Source organism: Salmo salar, chromosome 18 (assembly GCF_965601325.2).
Source record: "Salmo salar chromosome 18, fSalSal1, whole genome shotgun sequence".
NCBI lineage: Eukaryota > Metazoa > Chordata > Actinopteri > Salmoniformes > Salmonidae > Salmo > Salmo salar.
Window position 1 is genome coordinate 2,250,276 of NC_138308.1, and position 12,877 is coordinate 2,263,152.

General features: G+C 37.2%; 5 non-coding genes across 5 annotated transcripts; all 5 read right to left on the reverse strand.

Annotated features, from left to right (window-relative positions):
* Positions 1-5,990: 5,990 nt before the first annotated feature.
* On the reverse strand, positions 5,991-6,063 carry trnav-aac (transfer RNA valine (anticodon AAC)). The gene has a single exon. It is a non-coding gene; the product is annotated as a tRNA-Val (tRNA).
* A 347-nt stretch (positions 6,064-6,410) lies between these two features.
* On the reverse strand, positions 6,411-6,483 carry trnav-cac (transfer RNA valine (anticodon CAC)). The gene has a single exon. It is a non-coding gene; the product is annotated as a tRNA-Val (tRNA).
* A 141-nt stretch (positions 6,484-6,624) lies between these two features.
* On the reverse strand, positions 6,625-6,697 carry trnav-aac (transfer RNA valine (anticodon AAC)). The gene has a single exon. It is a non-coding gene; the product is annotated as a tRNA-Val (tRNA).
* A 5,229-nt stretch (positions 6,698-11,926) lies between these two features.
* On the reverse strand, positions 11,927-11,999 carry trnav-uac (transfer RNA valine (anticodon UAC)). The gene has a single exon. It is a non-coding gene; the product is annotated as a tRNA-Val (tRNA).
* Positions 12,000-12,140: 141 nt separating this feature from the next.
* On the reverse strand, positions 12,141-12,213 carry trnai-aau (transfer RNA isoleucine (anticodon AAU)). Its single transcript has one exon. It is a non-coding gene; the product is annotated as a tRNA-Ile (tRNA).
* Between the last annotated feature and the right edge of the window lie 664 nt (positions 12,214-12,877).

Consider the following 12,877-nt stretch of genomic DNA (forward strand, 5'->3'; position numbering starts at 1 on the left):
AAATATTCATGGCACGTATTCGAATTTCCAAAATTAAGAATTCATGAAATTTTCTGTTACCACTATGGTACTTCAGAATGTGTCAATCAGCGTTGTTTCCGCCCGGTTTCGAACCAGGGACCTTTCGCGTGTGAAGCGAACGTGATTTTTTTTTTTTTTTTTTTTTATTATCAAAAATGTTTGTTTACAATATTTACAGTACAATCTACTGTTTACAGTACAATCCACAGAGAACAATACAGAAGACACTAGACTAACAGAGGCAGGTGAACAATTCACCCCCTATCAAATTATCAACAAAGAAAATATCAAAACAGTGCTTTCAAAAATTATAAGTGATACCTCCACTCTCCTCTCGTGAAATTAACCCACTCCCTTCAACAAAAGACTCATCAAAATGTTCCATCCCATAATTAAACAACATATCTATGTGTTTACTGAACAGTGCTATAAAGATACTCCACACCTGAACCCTCTTTCTGTCAAAAGAAACATAATTCCTCCTACAAAAAATAGCATACCTCACAAAACTCTAAACCATATTCAACAAACACACATTAGCACCCTCACATTTACCAGACACTCCAAATAACAAAAGTTCCTCCCACGCATACTTTTTCACAAAATCTCCCCCCCAGTTTCTACATAACATTTCCTTAACTTTACAAAAAAAATATTTTAAATCCTCACATTCTATAAACAAATGCATAAGAGTTTCCGGGAAACGTCCACATACGTCGCATTCCCTTTCTATCTCACAATTAATTTTCTTTAGCACCACCTTTGTAAATATTCTATTATGTCTTAGTTTGAAATCATTATTTTCACACTCCTTACTATTATATTTTACATTTAAATTTCCCCATATCTTTTTTTCATCCAATTCCGGAAAAACTACTTTCCAAAATTTCTCAGCAGCCGGCCTTCTACACACTTTTCCTACCATTATTCTATACAATCTTTTCACTGGTATACTAGATAAATGTACTTTCTTCTTACTGCTACCAATGAACAAATTAGGAAATACAAATAAATCTTCTCTTTCAACTTCACTATTTATTAAATCAACCCATGCTCTTGGTATACTATTCTTTATCTTGTCATACATATTATTCACTGTTCCCCTTCCCACCTCTTCATCCCATTCATTGATTATGTCAAAAATAGCTTCCCCAGGTAAAAACCCTGGAATTACCTCATAAGTATAATCTTTTATTTGCCGTAGACCTGCACTCATAAATACTTTATTATACAAAACTTTTTCTTTGTTCTTGATTTTCTCATTCAGAAATATAGGTTGATTCATAATCAGGTCAATATGTCCACATTCATAATATACATTAGGCAACAACTCTGCCCATGCATTTAGCACCTCTTTATAAAAATCTGGTACCTTTTCAAACATTGCCCTTTTAAGCCCCATCAATAAACCATTATCCTCACAACCACCACTCTCCTCTAAGTAGACTCTAAAGAAGTGTTTCCAGCCATAATCTTCACTGTCATACAAATATTTCTTTACTGTTTTTATCCTAATAGCTTTTCTTTTGACATCTAAATCTACAAGTTTTAAACCTCCATCCACATAGTCAGCAATCAATGTTTTCTGAGATATTCTCACTCCTTTACCATCCCATATAAAATTTGACACCACATTATTCAATTCATTTAGGACCCACTCCGGCATGTCCAGGACTCCCAAAACATACACAAATTTGGATAATACCAAAGCATTTGCAACAATTACTTTCCCTTGTAACTTTAGTTTTCTATTTTTCCAGAAATTCAACGTTAGCTTGACTTTATTAAGGATCCCAGTCCAAGTTATATCTTTTGCCTCTTTCTCCTTTACACCAATGTTTACTCCCAGCACTTTAATAAAATCCTTTGCGCTCTTGAATGGAATCTCACACCCGTTTACATTGATATCCCCAACAAACATTATTTCAGTCTTCTCTATATTAACTTTAGCACCCGATGCCTTGCCATATATATCTATGATCCCCATAATGCTTCCAATACTTTCTATATCCTTCACAGTACAAGTAGTGTCATCAGCGTACTGATGTACAACACTGACACCACCACCTGGGATTCCAACACCCCTTACTTCTTTATTACTATTTATCAATGTAGCTAACGGTTCTGTAGAAACACTGTACAGCAGAGCTGACAAAGGACAGCCCTGCCTTACTGACCTCTCCACAGGGAAAGTATCTGTTAACACTCCGTTACATTTAACACAACTTTTAGCCCCACTATACAACAGGTTGATCCAAGATACAAACTTTGGCCCAAACCCAAACCTCTCCAAAGTCTGTAATAAAAAGCTGTGCTCCACTCTATCGAAAGCTTTGTTAAAGTCCAAACTTAAAACTATACCACCTTCATTTTTCATTTGATTAACAACATCCCTAATTGTACAAATTACATCTGCAATATCTCTTCCAGGTATGCCGTAGGCTTGTGTTGATTCAATAATACTCCCAATCACCTTTTTCATCCTATTCGCTAACACTTTAGTCAGTATCTTATAATCCGAATTTAGAAGGCTAATAGGCCTATAATTTTCTAACTTTAATCTACTGCCCCTATTTTTGAATAAGATCGTTAACATTCCAGTTGACATAGACTCAGGGATTTCCTTATTCTCTTCCATATAATGAAACACCCTCACTAAAATGGGTGCCAAAATATCTACAAAGACTTTATAGAACTCATTTGTTAAACCATCCAAACCCGGACTTTTATTACCTTGCGTGCTAACAATTGCTTCCTTGATTTCCATAATCGAAATCTCTTCATCACACATCATTCTATCTGCCTGCGATACTTTGGCACTAATTGTATCCAACACTTTTACAACACACACTTTATCTACATCATTCTTTTTGTAAAGATTTCTGTAAAAGGTTTCAACTGTCTCTAAGATCCCAACAAAATCGTTTACCTTTACACCTCTTTCATCTTCCAACTCTACAATGTAACTCTTAGTTTGTTTTCTTTTTTCCAGACCCCAAAAAAAGGATGTACATTTCTCTCCCTCCAAAGCGTACTGTGCCCTGCTCCTAACAATAGCACCCAAACATTTATTTTTTTCATAACGACCCAGCTCTGCATGGATTTTCAAATAATTCACAACATCATAGTCTGGATCCGTATCAGCCTTTTCAAGTTCATGCAACATCCTATTCCTAAGCATTATTTCTTTCTGCTTATCTAAACGGTTATGATTTTTTGCGTACCTAATACTCCTATTTTTTACTTTTACTTTCACTTCCTCCCACCATAAACACACATTCTCTTTTAACAGTACATTAGACATTTCATCATTAATACATTCAACAATTTCATTTCTATATCCTTCCTCCTTTAACAGACTGGCATTTAAACACCAGACACCTCCCCCTCTCCTCTCCACACCAAAACCCATTTGAAATGACATTACTGCATGATCACTATATGCTGTAAAGGTATATGACACCTTCTTAACATTCTGCACCAATTCTTGTTTTGCTAGACATAAATCAATTCTGCTTTGTTTTAATTCCTTTAGAACCACCTGCCTTCTAGAGAATACTCTTCTGTTTGGATTTTCAGCCCTCCATATATCTACTAGATTCTCCTCATTCATAAGTTTCCATAATGCATTTCTAGAAGAGTCATATCTGAATTTAGCACAACTAGAGGCATCCATTCTACTACACCTCACATTAAAATCTCCTATCAGTATACAGTTTTCTGAGCACAGTGTTTTTAATTTGTGAAACATTTCTCTCCTTTCAGATTCAATGTTTGAAGCATAAACATTAATTAAACGAAAAACTACATTTTGAACTTCAAATTCAATTACAATAAGTCTGCCATCATTGTCAGCATATATTTCTTTTACATTTTGCACCACATCATTTTTTATCAAAATAGCCACACCACATGTTTTATCCCCTCCATGACTACAAAAAATTAAATCTGACCATTTACTCTTAATCTCCTGCATTTTGGAGTCTGTCCAATTGGTCTCTTGAAAACACAACATGTCTGCCTTAACAGACACTAATACCTGCTCAAATTTGCTCATGTTTCTCAAACTGTTACCATTTAGGGATGCGACTGTAATCATTATGAATGTGTGCAGAAGTATAATCAGAGCCAAACAAGTCCTTAAAAATCCTACTTTTTCTTTTTTCCAAAACCCATCATCTCCCTGGTTTTCGACAATGACCTCTTATTTTTTACAAACAACTGAAGATCCTCACTATCTATTTCATCATCCGTCTCTTTATTTGGATTTTTGGGGGGATCGGCGGGGAAGCCTTTTGAAAAGTGCGCTTTAACAGTGCCCGTGACTTCAGTGGACCCAGCCCACTCTTTGGTGTAATTTTTACACAGGCTTAAAGCTGGCTCAGGCACCTGAGAAGCACCTTGCACCATCTCTACCTGTGTATGTCTTTCACCCATCATGTGCTGCTGTTCCACCTTGTCAGCAGCAGAGACTAAAACGGCGTCTCGTGCTTTGCCAGGAGACATTACAGGCTCTTCAAGCTTATCTGCCACTGTCTCTGGAGTCACACTCTCCATGTCACTCTCATCCTCCCTCTCCATAGGCACACTCCCCTCTTCCTCAGACGTGAGGTCCATTGTTTGCAAAAGTAAGTGATTTTCTCCCTTATTACAGCTACATCTAACTTTAGGTCTGTCACACATTTTGCACACATTTCCTATGTTCCGACATTCTCTGGCATAATGCCCTTGTTCACTACATTTGTGGCATGTGAATTCCGGACATTCCTTAAGTATGTGCCCCGGCTGAATACATAATCTACATACCTTCACTTGATTGTCGTGGATTACACGAAAATATTCAAATCCCTCGACAGTGTTAAATTTAGTAGAATATGGCAAGGATTGCACATTGTCTGTAAACTTTACCTTGCAAAATCTTGTCCCATCTACAATGTCCGTTCCTGGCCACATCCTCCTCTTGATTGGCGTGGTCGCCTTCACCTTCCAGCCTTTTAGTTTCTCTTCTATCTCCTCATCCGTAATGTATGCGGGCAAGTTCAAAAAGGACACCACCAGCTCATCGTTCCCTAGTTCTTTAGCCATGATTTGACAGTTCTTTATCTTTAGCCCGTCTATTAGTCTTTCTTTTCCATTTACATGAGACATTGTTACTTCATACTTATTCCCGTCTTTCATTCGACATCCCAGTATTGTTCCGCAAACTTCCTTTATTCCTCTCAGCAATTCCATCGTTGTTATTTTCCCTTCTCCACTTATTTCCACGTTCACCGTCAGTTCCTTCTCATATGTTCTTTTTTTCAGTTCTTCGTTTAACATTCTGATTTCACTGTTGTCCTTTCTCGTCGTCGTTTGTATTCTTGATGTCGAAGCCATGTTGTCCGTCCGGTTATTTTAAGCAATATCCCCCAAACAGCTCACGCTGATGGGGGACAATAGCAAAAACGTTTCACAGAAACTTCACTACAGTCACTCACAAACTTTCAAACTTATAAGTCAACTAGACCTCCAAAAAAAACGATATTCTCTCTCAAGCACTCAGACACCTGCTTCTCTTCCACTTCCTGAAACTCCAAAAAGGGGCGTGTGAAGCAAACGTGATAACCTCTACACCACAGAAACTACTGCTACAATTAGCTGCAAGGAGTAAACCGAATTTTACAGATATTCATGGCACGTATTCGAATTTCCAAAATAAGGGATTAATGAAATTCTTTGTTAACACTATGGTACTTCTTGAATGTGTCGATGAGTGTTGTTTCCGCCTGGTTTCGAACCAGGGACCTTTAGCGTGTGAACAAACGTGATAACCAATACACTACAGAAACTGCTGCTACATTTAGCTGCGAGGAGTAAACCGAATTTTACAGATATTCATGGCACGTGTTCAAATTTCCAAAATTAGGCATTTATGAAAATAACTATTCTCTGTTAATAGTACAGTACCTACTGCACGTGTCAAAGAGCTCTGTTTCCGCCCGGTTTCGAACCGAGGACCTTTCGCGTGTTAAGCGAACGTGATAACCACTACACTACAGAAACTTCTGCAACAATTATCTGCAAGGAGTAAACCGAATTTTACAGATATTCATGGCACGCGTTCAAATTTCCAAAATTAGGCATTTATGAAAATAACTATTCTCTGTTAATAGTACAGTACCTACTGCACGTGTCAAAGAGCACTGTTTCCTCCCAGTTTCAAACTGAGGACCTTTCACGTGTAAAGAGAACGTGATAACCACTACACTACAGAAACTGCTGCTTGATTTTTCTGCAAGGAGTAAACCGAATTTTAAAAATATTCATGGCACGTATTCGAATTTCCAAAATAAAGAATTCATGAAATTTTCTGTTACCACTATGGTACTTCAGAATGTGTCAATGAGCGTTGTTTCCGCCCGGTTTCGAACCAGGGACCTTTCGCGTGTGAAGCAAACGTGATAACCACTACACCACAGAAACTACTGCTACAATTAGCTGCGAGGAGTAAACCGAATTTTACAGATATTCATGGCACGTATTCGAATTTCCAAAATACAGAATTCATGAAAATAACAATTCTTTGTTGAAAGTACAGTACCTACTGCACGTGTCAAAGAGCTCTGTTTCCGCCCGGTTTCGAACCGAGGACCTTTCGCGTGTTAAGCGAACGTGATAACCGCTACACTACAGAAACTGCTTCAACAATTATCTGCAAGGAGTAAACCGAATTTTACAGATATTCATGGCACGTGTTCAAATTTCCAAAATTAGGCATTTATGAAAATAACTATTCTCTGTTAATAGTACAGTACCTACTGCACATGTCAAAGAGCACTGTTTCCTCCCGGTTTCAAACTGAGGACCTTTCACGTGTAAAGCGAACGTGATAACCACTACACTACAGACACTGCTGCTACATTCAGCTGCAAGGAGTAAACCGAATTTTACAGATATTCATGGCACGTGTTGAAATTTCCAAATTTAGGCATTTATGAAAATAACTATTCTCTTTTAAAAGTACTGTACCTACTGCAGGTGTCAAAGAGCACTGTTTCTGCCCGGTTTCGAACCGAGGACCTTTCGCGTGTAAAGCGAACGTGATTTTTTTTTTTTTTTTTTTTTTTTTTTTTTTTATTATCAAAAATGTTTGTTTACAATATTTACAGTACAATCTACTGTTTACAGTACAATCCACAGAGAACAATACAGAAGACACTAGACTAACAGAGGCAGGTGAACAATTCACCCCCTATCAAATTATCAACAAAGAAAATATCAAAACAGTGCTTTCAAAAATTATAAGTGATACCTCCACTCTCCTCTCGTGAAATTAACCCACTCCCTTCAACAAAAGACTCATCAAAATGTTCCATCCCATAATTAAACAACATATCTATGTGTTTACTGAACAGTGCTATAAAGATACTCCACACCTGAACCCTCTTTCTGTCAAAAGAAACATAATTCCTCCTACAAAAAATAGCATACCTCACAAAACTCAAAACCATATTCAACAAACACACATTAGCACCCTCACATTTACCAGACACTCCAAATAACAAAAGTTCCTCCCACGCATACTTTTTCACGAAATCTCCCCCCCAGTTTCTACATAACATTTCCTTAACTTTACAAAAAAAATATTTTAAATCCTCACATTCTATAAACAAATGCATAAGAGTTTCCGGGAAACGTCCACATACGTCGCATTCCCTTTCTATCTCACAATTAATTTTCTTTAGCACCACCTTTGTAAATATTCTATTATGTCTTAGTTTGAAATCATTATTTTCACACTCCTTACTATTATATTTTACATTTAAATTTCCCCATATCTTTTTTTCATCCAATTCCGGAAAAACTACTTTCCAAAATTTCTCAGCAGCCGGCCTTCTACACACTTTTCCTACCATTATTCTATACAATCTTTTCACTGGTATACTAGATAAATGTACTTTCTTCTTACTGCTACCAATGAACAAATTAGGAAATACAAATAAATCTTCTCTTTCAACTTCACTATTTATTAAATCAACCCATGCTCTTGGTATACTATTCTTTATCTTGTCATACATATTATTCACTGTTCCCCTTCCCACCTCTTCATCCCATTCATTGATTATGTCAAAAATAGCTTCCCCAGGTAAAAACCCTGGAATTACCTCATAAGTATAATCTTTTATTTGCCGTAGACCTGCACTCATAAATACTTTATTATACAAAACTTTTTCTTTGTTCTTGATTTTCTCATTCAGAAATATAGGTTGATTCATAATCAGGTCAATATGTCCACATTCATAATATACATTAGGCAACAACTCTGCCCATGCATTTAGCACCTCTTTATAAAAATCTGGTACCTTTTCAAACATTGCCCTTTTAAGCCCCATCAATAAACCATTATCCTCACAACCACCACTCTCCTCTAAGTAGACTCTAAAGAAGTGTTTCCAGCCATAATCTTCACTGTCATACAAATATTTCTTTACTGTTTTTATCCTAATAGCTTTTCTTTTGACATCTAAATCTACAAGTTTTAAACCTCCATCCACATAGTCAGCAATCAATGTTTTCTGAGATATTCTCACTCCTTTACCATCCCATATAAAATTTGACACCACATTATTCAATTCATTTAGGACCCACTCCGGCATGTCCAGGACTCCCAAAACATACACAAATTTGGATAATACCAAAGCATTTGCAACAATTACTTTCCCTTGTAACTTTAGTTTTCTATTTTTCCAGAAATTCAACGTTAGCTTGACTTTATTAAGGATCCCAGTCCAAGTTATATCTTTTGCCTCTTTCTCCTTTACACCAATGTTTACTCCCAGCACTTTAATAAAATCCTTTGCGCTCTTGAATGGAATCTCACACCCGTTTACATTGATATCCCCAACAAACATTATTTCAGTCTTCTCTATATTAACTTTAGCACCCGATGCCTTGCCATATATATCTATGATCCCCATAATGCTTCCAATACTTTCTATATCCTTCACAGTACAAGTAGTGTCATCAGCGTACTGATGTACAACACTGACACCACCACCTGGGATTCCAACACCCCTTACTTCTTTATTACTATTTATCAATGTAGCTAACGGTTCTGTAGAAACACTGTACAGCAGAGCTGACAAAGGACAGCCCTGCCTTACTGACCTCTCCACAGGGAAAGTATCTGTTAACACTCCGTTACATTTAACACAACTTTTAGCCCCACTATACAACAGGTTGATCCAAGATACAAACTTTGGCCCAAACCCAAACCTCTCCAAAGTCTGTAATAAAAAGCTGTGCTCCACTCTATCGAAAGCTTTGTTAAAGTCCAAACTTAAAACTATACCACCTTCATTTTTCATTTGATTAACAACATCCCTAATTGTACAAATTACATCTGCAATATCTCTTCCAGGTATGCCGTAGGCTTGTGTTGATTCAATAATACTCCCAATCACCTTTTTCATCCTATTCGCTAACACTTTAGTCAGTATCTTATAATCCGAATTTAGAAGGCTAATAGGCCTATAATTTTCTAACTTTAATCTACTGCCCCTATTTTTGAATAAGATCGTTAACATTCCAGTTGACATAGACTCAGGGATTTCCTTATTCTCTTCCATATAATGAAACACCCTCACTAAAATGGGTGCCAAAATATCTACAAAGACTTTATAGAACTCATTTGTTAAACCATCCAAACCCGGACTTTTATTACCTTGCGTGCTAACAATTGCTTCCTTGATTTCCATAATCGAAATCTCTTCATCACACATCATTCTATCTGCCTGCGATACTTTGGCACTAATTGTATCCAACACTTTTACAACACACACTTTATCTACATCATTCTTTTTGTAAAGATTTCTGTAAAAGGTTTCAACTGTCTCTAAGATCCCAACAAAATCGTTTACCTTTACACCTCTTTCATCTTCCAACTCTACAATGTAACTCTTAGTTTGTTTTCTTTTTTCCAGACCCCAAAAAAAGGATGTACATTTCTCTCCCTCCAAAGCGTACTGTGCCCTGCTCCTAACAATAGCACCCAAACATTTATTTTTTTCATAACGACCCAGCTCTGCATGGATTTTCAAATAATTCACAACATCATAGTCTGGATCCGTATCAGCCTTTTCAAGTTCATGCAACATCCTATTCCTAAGCATTATTTCTTTCTGCTTATCTAAACGGTTATGATTTTTTGCGTACCTAATACTCCTATTTTTTACTTTTACTTTCACTTCCTCCCACCATAAACACACATTCTCTTTTAACAGTACATTAGACATTTCATCATTAATACATTCAACAATTTCATTTCTATATCCTTCCTCCTTTAACAGACTGGCATTTAAACACCAGACACCTCCCCCTCTCCTCTCCACACCAAAACCCATTTGAAATGACATTACTGCATGATCACTATATGCTGTAAAGGTATATGACACCTTCTTAACATTCTGCACCAATTCTTGTTTTGCTAGACATAAATCAATTCTGCTTTGTTTTAATTCCTTTAGAACCACCTGCCTTCTAGAGAATACTCTTCTGTTTGGATTTTCAGCCCTCCATATATCTACTAGATTCTCCTCATTCATAAGTTTCCATAATGCATTTCTAGAAGAGTCATATCTGAATTTAGCACAACTAGAGGCATCCATTCTACTACACCTCACATTAAAATCTCCTATCAGTATACAGTTTTCTGAGCACAGTGTTTTTAATTTGTGAAACATTTCTCTCCTTTCAGATTCAATGTTTGAAGCATAAACATTAATTAAACGAAAAACTACATTTTGAACTTCAAATTCAATTACAATAAGTCTGCCATCATTGTCAGCATATATTTCTTTTACATTTTGCACCACATCATTTTTTATCAAAATAGCCACACCACATGTTTTATCCCCTCCATGACTACAAAAAATTAAATCTGACCATTTACTCTTAATCTCCTGCATTTTGGAGTCTGTCCAATTGGTCTCTTGAAAACACAACATGTCTGCCTTAACAGACACTAATACCTGCTCAAATTTGCTCATGTTTCTCAAACTGTTACCATTTAGGGATGCGACTGTAATCATTATGAATGTGTGCAGAAGTATAATCAGAGCCAAACAAGTCCTTAAAAATCCTACTTTTTCTTTTTTCCAAAACCCATCATCTCCCTGGTTTTCGACAATGACCTCTTATTTTTTACAAACAACTGAAGATCCTCACTATCTATTTCATCATCCGTCTCTTTATTTGGATTTTTGGGGGGATCGGCGGGGAAGCCTTTTGAAAAGTGCGCTTTAACAGTGCCCGTGACTTCAGTGGACCCAGCCCACTCTTTGGTGTAATTTTTACACAGGCTTAAAGCTGGCTCAGGCACCTGAGAAGCACCTTGCACCATCTCTACCTGTGTATGTCTTTCACCCATCATGTGCTGCTGTTCCACCTTGTCAGCAGCAGAGACTAAAACGGCGTCTCGTGCTTTGCCAGGAGACATTACAGGCTCTTCAAGCTTATCTGCCACTGTCTCTGGAGTCACACTCTCCATGTCACTCTCATCCTCCCTCTCCATAGGCACACTCCCCTCTTCCTCAGACGTGAGGTCCATTGTTTGCAAAAGTAAGTGATTTTCTCCCTTATTACAGCTACATCTAACTTTAGGTCTGTCACACATTTTGCACACATTTCCTATGTTCCGACATTCTCTGGCATAATGCCCTTGTTCACTACATTTGTGGCATGTGAATTCCGGACATTCCTTAAGCGAACGTGATAACCGCTACACTACAGAAACTGCTTCAACAATTATCTGCAAGGAGTAAACCGAATTTTACAGATATTCATGGCACGTGTTGAAATTTCCAAATTTAGGCATTTATGAAAATAACTATTCTCTTTTAAAAGTACTGTACGTGTCAAAGAGCACTGTTTCCGCCCGGTTTCGAACCGAGGACCTTTCGCGTGTAAAGCGAACGTGATAACCACTACACTACAGAAACTGCTGCTTGATTTTCCTGCTAGAAGTAAACCGAATTTTACAGATATTCAGGGCACGTATTCGAATTTCCAAAATACAGAATTTATGAAAATAACAACTCTTTGTTGAAAGTACAGTACCTACTGCACGTGTCAAAGAGCTCTGTTTCCGCCCGGGTTCGAACCGAGGACCTTTCGCGTATTAAGCAAACGTGATAACCACTACACTACAGAATCTTCTTCAACAATTATCTGCAAGGAGTAAACCGAATTTTACAGATATTCATGGCACGTGTTCAAATTTCCAAAATTAGGAATTTATGAAAATAACTATTGTCTGTTAATAGTACAGTACCTACTGCACATGTCAAAGAGCAGTGTTTCCTCCCGGTTTCAAACTGAGGACCTTTCACGTGTAAAGCTAACGTGATAACCACTACACTACAGAAACTGCTGCTTGATTTTTCTGCAAGGAGTAAACCGAATTTTAAAAATATTCATGGCACGTATTGGAATTTCCAAAATAAAGAATTCATGAAATTTTCTGTTACCACTATGGTACTACAGAATGTGTCAATGAGCGTTGTTTCCGCCCAGTTTCGAACCAGGGACATTTCGCGTGTGAAGCGAACGTGATAACCACTACACCACAGAAACTACTGCTACAATTAGCTGCAAGGAGTAAACCGAATTTTAAAAATATTCATGGCACGTATTCGAAATTCCAAAATAAGGGATTAATGAAATTCTTTGTTAACACTATGGTACTTCTTGAATGTGTCGATGAGCTCTGTTTCCGCCTGGTTTCGAACCAGTGACCTTTCGCGTGTGAACAAACGTGATAACCACTACACTACAGAAAATGCTGCTACATTTACCTGCGAGGAGTAAACCGAATTTT